General features: G+C 41.9%; 1 protein-coding gene across 1 annotated transcript in view; it reads left to right on the forward strand.

Annotated features, from left to right (window-relative positions):
* The first annotated feature begins 2,608 nt into the window (after window positions 1–2,608).
* LOC116463171 (regulator of G-protein signaling 17) overlaps window positions 2,609–12,735 on the forward strand; it is a 120,530-nt gene continuing 110,403 nt past the window's right edge. Inside the window, exon 1 of the mRNA XM_032146157.2 lies at window positions 2,609–2,723. The gene's annotated coding sequence lies outside the window, so the exon portion shown is untranslated. The remainder of the gene's footprint in view (window positions 2,724–12,735) is intronic.

The raw sequence follows: 12,735 nt of genomic DNA on the forward strand, positions 1-12,735 counted from the left end.
AGTGCAATGAAAAAAGAACTCACTTGAGCATGTTAAGAAAGGGTATGACACAACCCGATTGTTTTTATTTTTTATTTTTAATTAATTAATTAATTAATTAATTTTTTTTTTTTTGAGACGGAGTCTTGCTCAGTCGCCCAGGCTGGAGTGCAGTGACACAATCTCAGCTCACTGCAAACTCCGCCTCCCGGGTTCACACTATTCTCCTGCCTCAGCCTCCCAAGTAGCTGGGACTACAGGCGCCTGCCACCATGCCCGCCTAATTTTTTGTATTTGTAGAGACGGGGTTTCACTGTGTTAGCCAGGATGGTCTCAATCTCCTGACCTCATGACCCACCCGCCTTGGCCTCCCAAAGTACTGGGATTATAGGCATGAGCCACCGCGCCCGGCCTCTGATTGTTTTTAAAAGATCGTTCAGCTCTTAGGAGGGTGTTGTTCAGGGTTGTGGAGGATAGAAATGAGCAGACAGAATAGGAGGCTTTTGTGGTTGCCCAGGTGAGAGATGACAATAGCTTGAACTAAGGTCATGGCAATAGAGAGGGAGCAAAGTAGATGACTTGGAAATATATTTTGGAGGTGAAGAAAACATGACTAATTGAGTGTGGGGATGAAAGAAAGCAACAAAACAAGGATGACTTCTAAATTTTTGGAATGAACAACAGAGTAGACCAATTTGAGGAGAAACAGGTTTGGAGGGGGTGGATATCTGGAGTTCTGCTTCTGAGATGCCTGTTAACCATGATAATAATAGTATCTACCTTGTAGGGTTGTTGTGAACAATGAATACGAAATATGAGGAGAATTTAGATCTGTACCTAGCATGTAGTAATTGTTCAATAAATATCAGCTATGACAATTATTCCTCAAGTGGAGATGTAAAGGTAGTGGAGGACATAAGAGTTCTGTGTGAGGCCAGGACAGGACTAAAGATATAAATCTGAAAGTTATATAGGATTCAATGCTGCTCAAACCATTTTTGGCGAAGAACTTTCATCTTTATCCACCGCGGATCAATACTGCAGTGGACTAGCTGTGTTTGTCTCTCCAAAATTCATATGTTCACATTCTAACCCTCAAGGTGATGATATAAAGAGATGGAACCTTTGGAAAGTGGTTAGGTCATGAGGGTGGAGCCCTCATGAATAGGACTAGTGTCCTTATAAAAGAGACCCCAGAGAGCTCCCTTGCTCACTTCCACCACGTGAAGACACAGCAAGGAGTCAGCAGTTCATGAGCTCGGAATTGGGCCCTCACCAAATAAGGAATCTGCCTACATCTTGATCTTGGACTTCCCAGTCTCCAGAACTGTGAGAAATCAGTTTCTGTTGTTTATAAGCCATCCAGTCTACGGTATTTTGTCATAGCAGCCTGGAAGACAAAGACAAAAACTTTTGTGAAATCCAACAAAAATGAAGACACTTTGAAGAGCACTAGTACTCAAAGCCATGGGAGGCCCTGAGACATATTTAACTCAAGTATCAGTGAGTGTATGAGGGTGGAGGCACAGGAGAGTTCAGTAGGCTGAAATAACACAACGCTTGCTTACATGAACACACAAGCAAGGGGAACTTACGCAGATTTACAAGTAATCTGTTTTAATTAGGTGTAAGAAAAAAAGCCCATTCACTCCTGCAGGAACTCCCTCCTCTTCCCACAGATGTGGTATCTGAAGAGCAAGACACTGCTTCTCCACTTTCTCCGCACAAACACTTCAGTCTAATCATTGGAGATGCAATCTAGCGCTCAGGTTGCATTAAGTAGCTCAAGCTCCTTCCCTAACAAGCTGGGCTCCACTTGGGCACAGAACGATTATCAGACCTGGTAACTACAAAGCTGTCCCCTAAGGATGCTCTAGGCCCCAAACATCAGCAACTCCGTTAATAATTCACCACTCTTGCCTTGTCATCGGCTTTTCTCACTTAAAACTCTGCTCCAGCGAGTGGTCCGGGCGCCTGAGGCAGCTGGCATGGGCTAGGCCAGAGAGCACCTGCACTGATTCTTAGGAGAAAAGGTCCTCTTTCTGGGTGAGGAAGTCAATAAAGTAAAGGACGCTTCATAAAGTCCTTCGGGAAGCAAAACTTGCTTAACTTCACACTTCCTTGAACCCCCACGCAGGGAATGCTTCCTCCGGGACCCGGGGCAGGCAGGCTGCTGTGCCCGGCAGGCCGGCTCCTGGGTGCGAGGCTCTCGCGCAGCTCAGGACAGCAGCGCGCGGGCTGCGGGCGAGTGGAGTTGCAGGGGCCCGGGCGGAGAGCCGCCGTCACCCAGGGAAGCTCTCGGGACTCCGGGGCTCCCGCGTAGCTCCGGACGGGCGTCGCCGAAGCTGAGAGTCCCGGCTGAGCCCCTCCGCACGGTGGGCGCCGCGCCCAGGCGAGCGCGCAAGGTCGGGCGGGGCCGGGGGCCGCCCGGGGAGGGAGCAGGGCCGGGACTCTCGCGGCCGCGCGCAGGGGCCGGGAAGCTGCCCCTCTGGCCGCGCTGGGCGAGGGGCTGCGCCGGCCCGCGAGGCGCATGCGCGCAGCCGAGCGACTCTCGCTCCCTCCCCGCCCACCGCTCCCTCCTCCCCCTCCCCCTCCTCTGCATCCTCGCGGCTCTCCCTCTCTCCTCGCCCGCTGGGTGCTGAAGTTGGGCGGATGGCAGCAAACCGGCTCCGCTAGAGGACCGAGCCGCCCAGCCCCGCTCCCCCGGACCCATCGGCGCGCTGCTCACACCTCCAGGCGACCGGGTAAGACGCTGCCTCCAAAACGAGCGGTGCTAAGTAAATGACATCAAAATGTCTGCTTTGCACCAATGGATGGATTTTTTTCAAGGTAGGGGGGAGGTGAAGGAAGGAGGGGGCGGAGAGCGCGACCGCCCATGCCCCGGCGGGGGCGGCTGCGCGGCGCTGGGGTCTCAGCTGTGGCCGCGGCGCCCTGAGCGGGAGCTGGGGCCGCGCCGCGGGTCCGGGAAGTTGAATCCCGCGTCGCTGCTTGGACGCGGTCCGCTCGCCGCCCTCAGCGGCTGCGGGGAACCGGGAGAGTGTCCTGCCCGCCGGGGAACGCTCGGCCGGGTCCCAGAGTTCCCGCGGAAAGCGGGGCGCCTGCTGGGGGCTGCCGGGAGGGCCGGGCCGGGGGCGCGGGAGACCCCGCGGGGGCGCGAGGTGCTGCGGGTTTTGTGCGGTTGGCTGGGAACGAGGAGAATGTGCCATCAACAGTGTCCAATCCACTGATCACCTCGGGTGCTGTGTTTCCTCCCTTATCTCTCTTTACCTTTGGGAAAATGCACTGCTCAGGTGGGGAAGGTGTTCGCAGAAGAGGTTGCGAAAATGAATCCTTTGACCTGCAGTAAAATACCGGAGGGGTGTGTGTGTGTGTGTGTGTGTGTGTGTGTGTGTGTGTGTGTGTATAGGGGGTGGGGGGTCTCTTTTGTTCCTTCCCCTCCCCTTAGTCAAAGGAAAGGGAGTCCTGGCGTGTGCGGCGCGGGGTGGATTCCACAGCCACCGAGGGGGCGAGGACGAGGAACGCCCACCAACCGCGAGTCGCTGCCCGGGTGGGCGCATCGGAGCCTCCTTTGCTGTAGGTGATGATGGTCTTTCCGTGATCGATGGAATCATAGTTTAATCTCTGCCTCCCCGCCAGCCTCCCTGCTGTCCCTCATCGAGTGCTGCGGCAGAGGCTGGGTGCAGACACGGCCGCTTTCTCCTCTTCTCTCTGCCTCCCTGTCTCCCTGAATAAATGCCGGAGGACTAGAGGATGGCGGAGGGACAGAGGTGGACTCGGAAGACGCGGGTGGGAGCTGCTCCTCGCGAGCCGGAGGCTGCTGGCACCTTGTCGCGGGCAGCCCGCGCCAGCCTTGGGAGTCCCTGGGCTCCGGGAGAGCGAGCCGGGGTCTCCTGGCCACAGAGATGCCCGCGCGCCCGCCCTGCGTACGGGACCCGCCCTGCGCCCTGAGCCCTTCGCCTCGCCCGGAACCCGGGACGTCGGCTCACGTGGGAGAACCCCTGTCGCCCGGGGACGATTGACCGTGGCTCCTGGCATAACTCTCCTGACCTCCCCTGACCTTTCCATAAATGCTTCTTTCAAAAGAGTCACTGTAAGATTTGTCTGGAGAACTTCACACGCTTCAGAGTTCTTTCTTTCTTTTCTTAAATTGTTTTACGGCGAGATTCTCTCCAGCGTGGGATGGCTTTCACAAATAATAAAGAGAAATCTTAGTTTGGTTCCCATCTAGAATAAGCAGTTCTGAGGCTGGGTGCCATCTGCATTTCCGGCGTTCATACATACTGGTTTTCCGGGTGATGAACCCTTCTGAAAATCATTTAATTGAAGACGTGAGAATTGATTTTTATTAGTGTAGTGGAAAATAATGCTTTCCTCCTCGATTCACAACTGCCAGACGCTGCGTGTACGAAATAATTTGCAAACCGTGAAACATTTAAAATACATTGTACTTGTTTCCAAAGTCTTCTGTAGTGAGAGTATTATCCAAGAAATATACATTATAACACTCCTATCTAATGAAAGCGTGATTTAATACAAATGAATGAGAAGTTTGACCTCCTCCGGTTGTTACTATTGTTAAGCCATTTCTTCTGTTAACATGAACTAAAACAGTAATTAGCACACTCATGGGAGACTGGATTTATTCACTAGTTTTTATAATCTTTTGAAACCCACACTTAGAGCCACCATAGGAGAGTAGTTTATTTAGTTTTAGGTAACGAGAAAAGAAGTGTTTGTTATTACAAAAAGATTGGGTGGTATTATTTATTAAATAAGATAAATCTCCATGGCAATGACACGTGATCTCAGAGCCACGGGCACTCATCCTTCCTCCTGAAGTTAGTCTGAACGATTAAGAAAACTGTCTAATTTACAGAACAAATAACGTAAGGTGTCTGTTATGCTGATTGATTTCGATCCTTTTTGCTATAGTTCCGCAACTACTCCTTGGCGTTTAATCCCCACGGAAGGGAATTAACAAGGAGAGTTAATTTACTATCCTGTTCATTCTAAGGCAAACAGCATTTGCTTCTCAAATAGCTATCTGTTTGGTTGTAGGGCTCTTCCTCTGAGGTACTTATTTATTTGAATTCATCATGTTTAAGTTCTAAGTTCCTTATCATTCCTATGATCATTTTATACTTTTGCATAATAGTTAATAATAATAATAATAATAATAAACCTTCCTTAACATTTCCTACCACGAGGGCCACGGTCTTTGAAGAAAAGGAGAAATATATATTCTTACCCGTTTGATCTTATTGTAACAGCCAAGTAAAAGTGAAAATTTTAAATCTGAATTGATTAAAATTCTGGTTGACTTACAGAGTAAAGTCTAAGAAAGAATTTACCTTTTAATCTAAAGCTGTAGAGATAATGGCCTTTGTGTCAGAAGTCCGTTTGCTAAAATACATGGGCTTTCCTGGAAAAGGAAGGTAGGCATGGTTGATGAGGTACGATGCTAAGAGGGCTGGGAGTCCATTCAACCACATTTCTGCTGAGAATCCTGTTTCTGATACTCTCCAACTCTGCTTACTTAACACTGAAAATACTACACTACCAAAGAGGGCAAATCGAAGGACCACTATGTACCCAGAGGATGAGAATAATACTGTGTGATGTTAAAAGCATTTTATTTCACCTGATTGGTATAGTTAGAGTATAAGTGTGAATGCATTGTGGAGGTGTAAAATTATATGACATTTCCAAGGGAGTGTCATGGGTCCTCAGACAAATACATTTTTATGGAAAACCTTAAAATAATCCTTTGCTATAGGTAGCCAATAGGTAGCCAAGACTTTCAATGTGAGATTGATGGATGCTGCCACCTTCCTTCTCTCCCTACCCACACTTATCTCTGAAAAAAAGACAGTTTCCTAACTTCCAAAGAAATTCATTTAGACAATCATTCCTGCTATTGTGCCAGCACCTGGCACAGTATGTGGCAAAGGCAGGTATAAAATAATTTTTCCTAAATTAATAAATTTTGCAGGGTCGACATGGCTCGCAAAAGTCTTCCAAGATAAGAATTGCATTTTTAAAATCAGCACTTACACTGTTTACCAAGTACACTAGTTGGGCTCCTAAAACTCATGTTTATGGTCCTACATCTTTGGAGGAAGCAGTTTTCAGAATTGTCGTTTTGAGAATATATGTGTGTTTAATACAACATTTATATTACTGATTTGTTTCCCAATTATAAAAGCAATATTTGCTTATCTTAGATCCCCTACAATACAAAATTACCTATAGGCAGATATGGATGTGAAGAGCATGAATTTTGGGTCAAGCTGGCCTTAGCTTGTATTGTGGCTCCTGCCTTTAAAAACTTTATTGCTGTAGCTAAGTTACTAATCTGTCCTGAGCCTCAGTTTCCTCAGACATAAAAGAGGGATGAAGGCAGGATGTAAGCATAAATACAATGCAATGTATATAAAGTACTGAACATAGTGCTTGGCATGTACTGAGTGCTTGTAATTATCTCAATACCTAAAGAACTGCTATTGGAAACACAGCATAGTTTACCGCAAGTTTATTTCCTTTGTATAAATGCACCATTGTTTTAAGAATTTGAATCATATTCCAGAACAGGGGTCCCCAACCCCTGGGCTGCAGACGGGTACCAGCCCATGACTTGTGAGGAAGCCAGCAGCACAGCAGGAGATGAGTGGCTGGTAAGTGAGCATTAACTCCTGAGCTCCTCCTCCTGTCTGATCAGCAGCTGGCATTAGATTCTCATAGGAGCGTGACCCCTATTGTGAACTGCGCATGCAAGGAATTGAGGCTGTGCACTCCTTATGAGAATCTAATGCCTGATGAGCTGACATGGAACAGTTTCATTCCAAAACTATTCCCCCACCCCCACTGCCATCCATGGAAAAATTGTCTTTCATGAAACTGGTCCCTGGTGCCAAAAAGGTTGGGATGGCTCTTTTAGAACTTCATACTTCTAAAAAAAATTAACATTCCTTTGTTGCTGTTTCTCAAGAAATTAAAATTGATATTTTTAATGTGATTTAGTGACTGCAAAATAGTTCACCTTATGGATGTCTTTAGCCATTCTTTTATCTTTGGATTTTGATCCTTATGCCTAAATTTTGTATGCGTATCTCTATTGCAGTGGCTCCTTTGGGCACGTTGCTTAGAACAGCTAGTTCTTGCCAACATAATGCCATTCTTTAAAAAATCTTTGCTAACCTGATAGGTGAAAATAATATTTTTCAAAGTTTTATTTCTTTGGCTACCAATAAGACTGATTACTTTTTGACATACTGATAAGCAGTTTTTGTCTTTGAGGATGGTTCATTCAGGTCTTTAGCCTGTGTTTCCACTGCTGTTCTGGTACATTTTTCTTATTTGTTTGAGTGCTAATATTAATTTTTTAAAAGGCAGAAGCAAACAAGGAAAGAAATGCTCAGTGACAAAGGCTCCATGTGGCAAAGACTACAAAGATCACTGTGGCTAAACCAGAAAGGCTGAATCAGCCAGGGTATAGGGGTTCATCATATACTGCTACACCCCTGAGTTTTCCAACCTTTACAGTTCTTTTTAGAAGTCCAGAATCAGTAAACAGTTTGCTCACAAACACCTTACTATGAGAAGCTTGTGTCTGAAGAGTTCCCAGATAGTCATGGGTTGTTTCTGCCAGTTGCCAATGTTATAGAAGAACTTCTGAGTTTTTCTGAGATAAAGGGGTTGAAAGGAAAGATGGGAGTACATGGAGATCCTAGGGGCATTCATTGTGATTTCTCATCAAAATGAATCAATTAAGCTTAATTATAAAACCATGTCAGGTTAGAATCATATCTTACTTCAACTTGTAAGCTCTAGGTGAAATTTAAACATGTTAAAAGTAAGAATTTAATGTGTTACTTTAACGAGCTCTGTATCTGCGATGTTTCACATGATTCAGTGGTCTTGTAAGCTTCTGTTTTTGGCTTTTTAAGTTCTATAACTTTTGACAAATTTGGTTTCAAAAGTTTAATTATCTAGCTTGGAAAATCTATAAATTCCTTAGGTATTAAACTATCTAGAAAGTATAAATGTTTTTGTTTTGTTTTTTGAGACAGGGTCTCACTCTGTCACCCAGGCTGGAGTGCAGTGGCCCAGTCATGGCTCACTGTAGCCTCAGCCCCCCTGGGCTCAGGTGATCTTCCCACCTCAGAAGCTGGGACTACAGGTGTGTACCACGACGCCCAGCTAATTTTTGTATTATTTGTAGAGTCGGGGTTTTGTTTGTCTTGAACTCCTGGGCTCAAGCAATCCACCCACCTCAGCCTCCCAAAGTGCTAGGATTACAGGCATGAGCAACTGTGCCCAGCTGAAAAAGTGTAAAATTTTATAATCATCAGTGGTACCAGTTTATCAAATACAGAAAACCTGAGTAATTCAGAATTTATAATGATGGGAGGTCCCTATAGGATAAGCAATGACCTATGGTGGAAAATAAAATCTATTTTAAATAGAAATGGATTTGAATTTTTACTCTACTATTTATTAGATGTGCAGGCTTTTTCATGAAATTATAGAAGTATTTTATACTTACTATTCTAGCATGAGTAATAAATATCTAAAATCGCTGAATTTATTAAGCTTTGTATGTGAGATTTTTAAAAATTCCCTGTGTCAGTAAATATAATTCTATTGTAGTCAATGATTGTGGTTCACAAAGCAAATATTTACTTCCTTATCTTGGGTCACAGGCTTTTCACAGTACAGTACTGCTGATTGGCTGTTGAAATACACAGGTTATAATTCAAAAGCCATGGCATTACAGTAAAACAGACACAACCTGGGGGAAATTATGACATAAATGGAATGAGCAGGTGAGTGTTTATTTCATTTTAAAAATTATCTTGAATCTTCCCAATAGTATAGTGAGTTAAATCCAGTGAAATCTCTTGTGAAAGTTGTCACTTTCTCTATTTTCCAGTCTCTATGAAAGGTGGGAGCCTGTTTTTTTTTGGTGTATTTATGATAAGTCATGTAATCTATAGATTTTATGAGTCAATTTTGGCTCTTGGTAGACGACCCTATGTCCGCGTCCTATTACCCTTAACTCTCCTATTTTTTCAGGATTTAATTAATCAAACTCAACAAATATTTGAAAGTTTGCTATTTGAAACACAGCAATCCATATGATTTAATTCATATGAGGTAAAAAAGCTTATGGAAAATTGCCCTTAAAAGAAGGAGACTTTAAAAGCAGAGAATGTAATTTGGTGGAAAGAGCCCAGGTTTTAGATTCAAATAACTAGGGATTTAGCCTTCACTTCTTTGAGCCTTAGTATCATTATCTGGAAAACTGAAGACAATTAAAAACTGTTAAAGAATTAAAAGAAATTATGTCTATAAAATCCTTCATATATTGGTACTCAGTATGAAAGTGTTAGGTATTGTACTAGACTTAATAAATCAAAATAGATACAAGAAACATCATGTAAACAATAAGTGCTTGAGGGGGTTTTAATTTCTTGCCAGTATTTGTCTTAATTAATTGGTCGTTATTAATGTTTAGGTTGTTATCCATGTACTTCCTGTGTTATCCTTTCCTGACTAGTTTGTTTCACCAACCTGCTTACAAACATATGTGAGCACCTACTATGTGCTAGGCTCTGTGATATTTTTGGATACAAAGATTAATTAAACGTGGCCCCTTTCCACAAGGAGTTCACATATAAGCTTCTTCAACTTATTTTTCTTTTATCTGGTGAGTACTGGTCATTCTAAACTTTAAAGTCATAGCTAAATACAACATGGGAGTAATAGGCAATGATTTCCTTAGGATTTAGCAATAGACCAATTGATCTCAAAATTTAGGAGCAATAGACCAATTGATCTCAAAATTTAGGAGCCTCTACCACTAATGTTCAAGCAAGCTGCTAAGCAGAGACTCAGAGATAAGGGGAAGAAAAGCAGCAAGTGGCTCTATTGGTGGATGATTTAACAATCTCCACCATAATATCAAAACAACAACAGACTGGAGGCTTAACCCTCTTTGTGAACCGACCTCAACACCCAATTCCTTCTCATTGAAATAAAGAAAATGTGTACATACATCTGTACTATGCCTTTTCCCCTCTCACTTTTAGGCTACCCTGTGTAATCATTGTAATGTAAGATATTCTAAAACGCTGGTGTAGGGGATGAACAAAGGGGGTAGGAGAGTGAGATCCCTGCCCTTCTTCAGCGTCCACATTTCCCATGCACTAGCAACATTTTAGAATTTTTTCCTGATACTGCTGCAGTTCCATCTTTGATTACAATCTGTTTATAATATAGTACCTTGACCAAAAACCCAGAATCCTCAGTTTGGATGAAAAATAAATACATTTAATTTTGAGAAAGAAAACCGTCTTCAATATCAACTTGTTAAAATCACTAGGGCAATTTCTAAATCTAGCAGTTAGATTTGCTCCGATCTGGAAAGATTTTATATGATTTATAAGATCAGAGTGAAGACTTCAAACCTTTTCTAGAAATATGTGATGAATATATAGTTAATATATCTAAGTATGGAAATGAAAGACCTTGACATTAGGAATGAATTAACTTGAAGGTAAGCTCAGCACTCCTGTCAGCCACTACATTTAACATTCTTGTCATTAAATCTTTGACCGGGCTCTTAATAAGTAAAAATGTATGCTAATGTAAGATTTGAACCTATTTCTTTCTCAATTTATTTCTACTCAGCACTACCATGCAGTAATTTACCTGTGACCTATGAATTTAGTACGATCAAAATTCACTAGATAAAAGCAAAGGAAAACTAGTATCTTTTATTAGGGCACTAAGGTATAGACATGCTATAAAGCAATACAATAACCTATATAATTTACAAACTATTATGATTAACTGAATGCTGTATTTTGAATTGGAGTATTTAATACTCCAATTTACTCCAAGGTACATTGGAGTAAAAGGCTTCATTGTGAATTGGAATACTAACATTTTCCCTACCTGCTGTTTGGGTGAGGCTTGACATTTGATTTTCCCCACTCTATCTTATGATTATTGTTATTAGTATTTCTAAATAGATAAATTGAGGAGAAAGGAGTATCTTTGCTTTTCGTACATCTAATAGTTCATAGAAAAATAGGTGTTTACTCATATTTTATGTAATTTTAGGATATTTACATAATTTTGTTGCCTGAAATTTAAAACGTATCAAGAGCTCAAATGTCGTATCTGCCAGGAAAAAACAAACAAACAAAAAACCCTACTGTCTTATTTTCTTCTGATAGTCAGGAGTAAACTGCCCTGATTGTAATTTCTATGCTAGTTTATCAGTAAATAATATTGGCAATTTTGACTCAAGCTATTGGAGTCCATGTTTTCTTCATCTACTCAAGTCCAGTAACTTCAATTTTCTCTGATGAAGAAACATTTTAAACTAAATTACTTTTAGTAAATTCAATGTCTAATGACCCACCTATGTTTATATAAATGATGGATTTAGTTGAAAGTTACATTTATTTATCATTTTAAATACTCAAAACCTAGCAATAGAGAAATCCTTCCCATACTGGAATTGTCTCCAAAATGTAATATTTTGAAAAGATGATTTTGTGTGTCAGTATGTGCATTTATGTGTGTTTCCCCTTTTATTTATGGGAAACAACTGACATGATGCCTATGTAATCATAGCCAAATATTCAGGAAGAAAGGATACATACTTGAGAATAGAGGAGGAGGCACAAATGAGATGAGAAGGAGAGTCAAGTAAAAAGCAGGAAGGCTGGGCTCAGAAAACAAGACTGTTAGTTAAAAACTCATTATATCTTAAAGTATAATATCATTCAATACGTTATTATGTAACTCTGCTATATTATGTAACCACTTCCAGTTTTGTGAATTCATGTGACCTAATCTTAAGGAGGTAATTTTTTCCCATTAATTCAGTAATTTCATTGACTGAACATCTGAGTAATGCAAGTGGGGTTTCATAAGGTAGAATTCCATTAAATAAATGTTAATTCCAGGAAGGAAAAAATGTGAAGCACTTTTCTTGAACTAACATAGGTTATGTTAAATAGTTTAAAATTCTCATAGGTGATACTGAAATTCAATCACATTGATAAAGAATCTATTCCCAAGTTTTCTTTCTAAATGCAACTATTTTAAGTACATCTTATATAAAATCAATTTCATCTTTGTGATGTAAAGACCTTTATGTCTTGTTTCGAAACACCAGCAATGAATAAATGTGTATGCTAGGCTTTTTTTTAATTGAGCAACAGGACATTGCAATGACTTAACATCTAAAATATTAAGACTTTGGGGGAGTAACAAGTGAGCTTGGAAAAGCTTGTCTGCTCGTTGCCACTGAGATTATTTTTAAGAGAATGTGGGTTTATGGCTTAGTAGGATCACTGAATGTAGTTACTCAGTGAGGTGGCTGATTGCAACCAAAATCAACTTTGGCACTTGGTGTTCTGGCCTCTGACTGTTATCCTCAAGAGAGTTCTAGTCTGGTTAGATTTTAGGGAAAAAGAAAGAGGTTATGTTCCTGAAAGTAGAGTTCAGAGGATACACTCTAAAATGTTATGTTAGAGAGAGGCAGCAACAAAGGAAAGAGAGAAAAGTCTTTCGGTGCATTGGTAAATACAGCCTGTGTGGGTCTGAATTTCCAAGTGTTTGCATTAGATTTCCAAGTTTTCTTCAGTTCTGCTACTCATCAGTTTTACCTCTTCTGTTGCCTGCCTCCTTTTTCTTAATTAATGTGTTGTGTAATTCAATCCTTACTCTGTACCAAAG

Source organism: Hylobates moloch, unplaced genomic scaffold (assembly GCF_009828535.3).
Source record: "Hylobates moloch isolate HMO894 unplaced genomic scaffold, HMol_V3 SCAFFOLD_28, whole genome shotgun sequence".
Lineage (NCBI taxonomy): Eukaryota > Metazoa > Chordata > Mammalia > Primates > Hylobatidae > Hylobates > Hylobates moloch.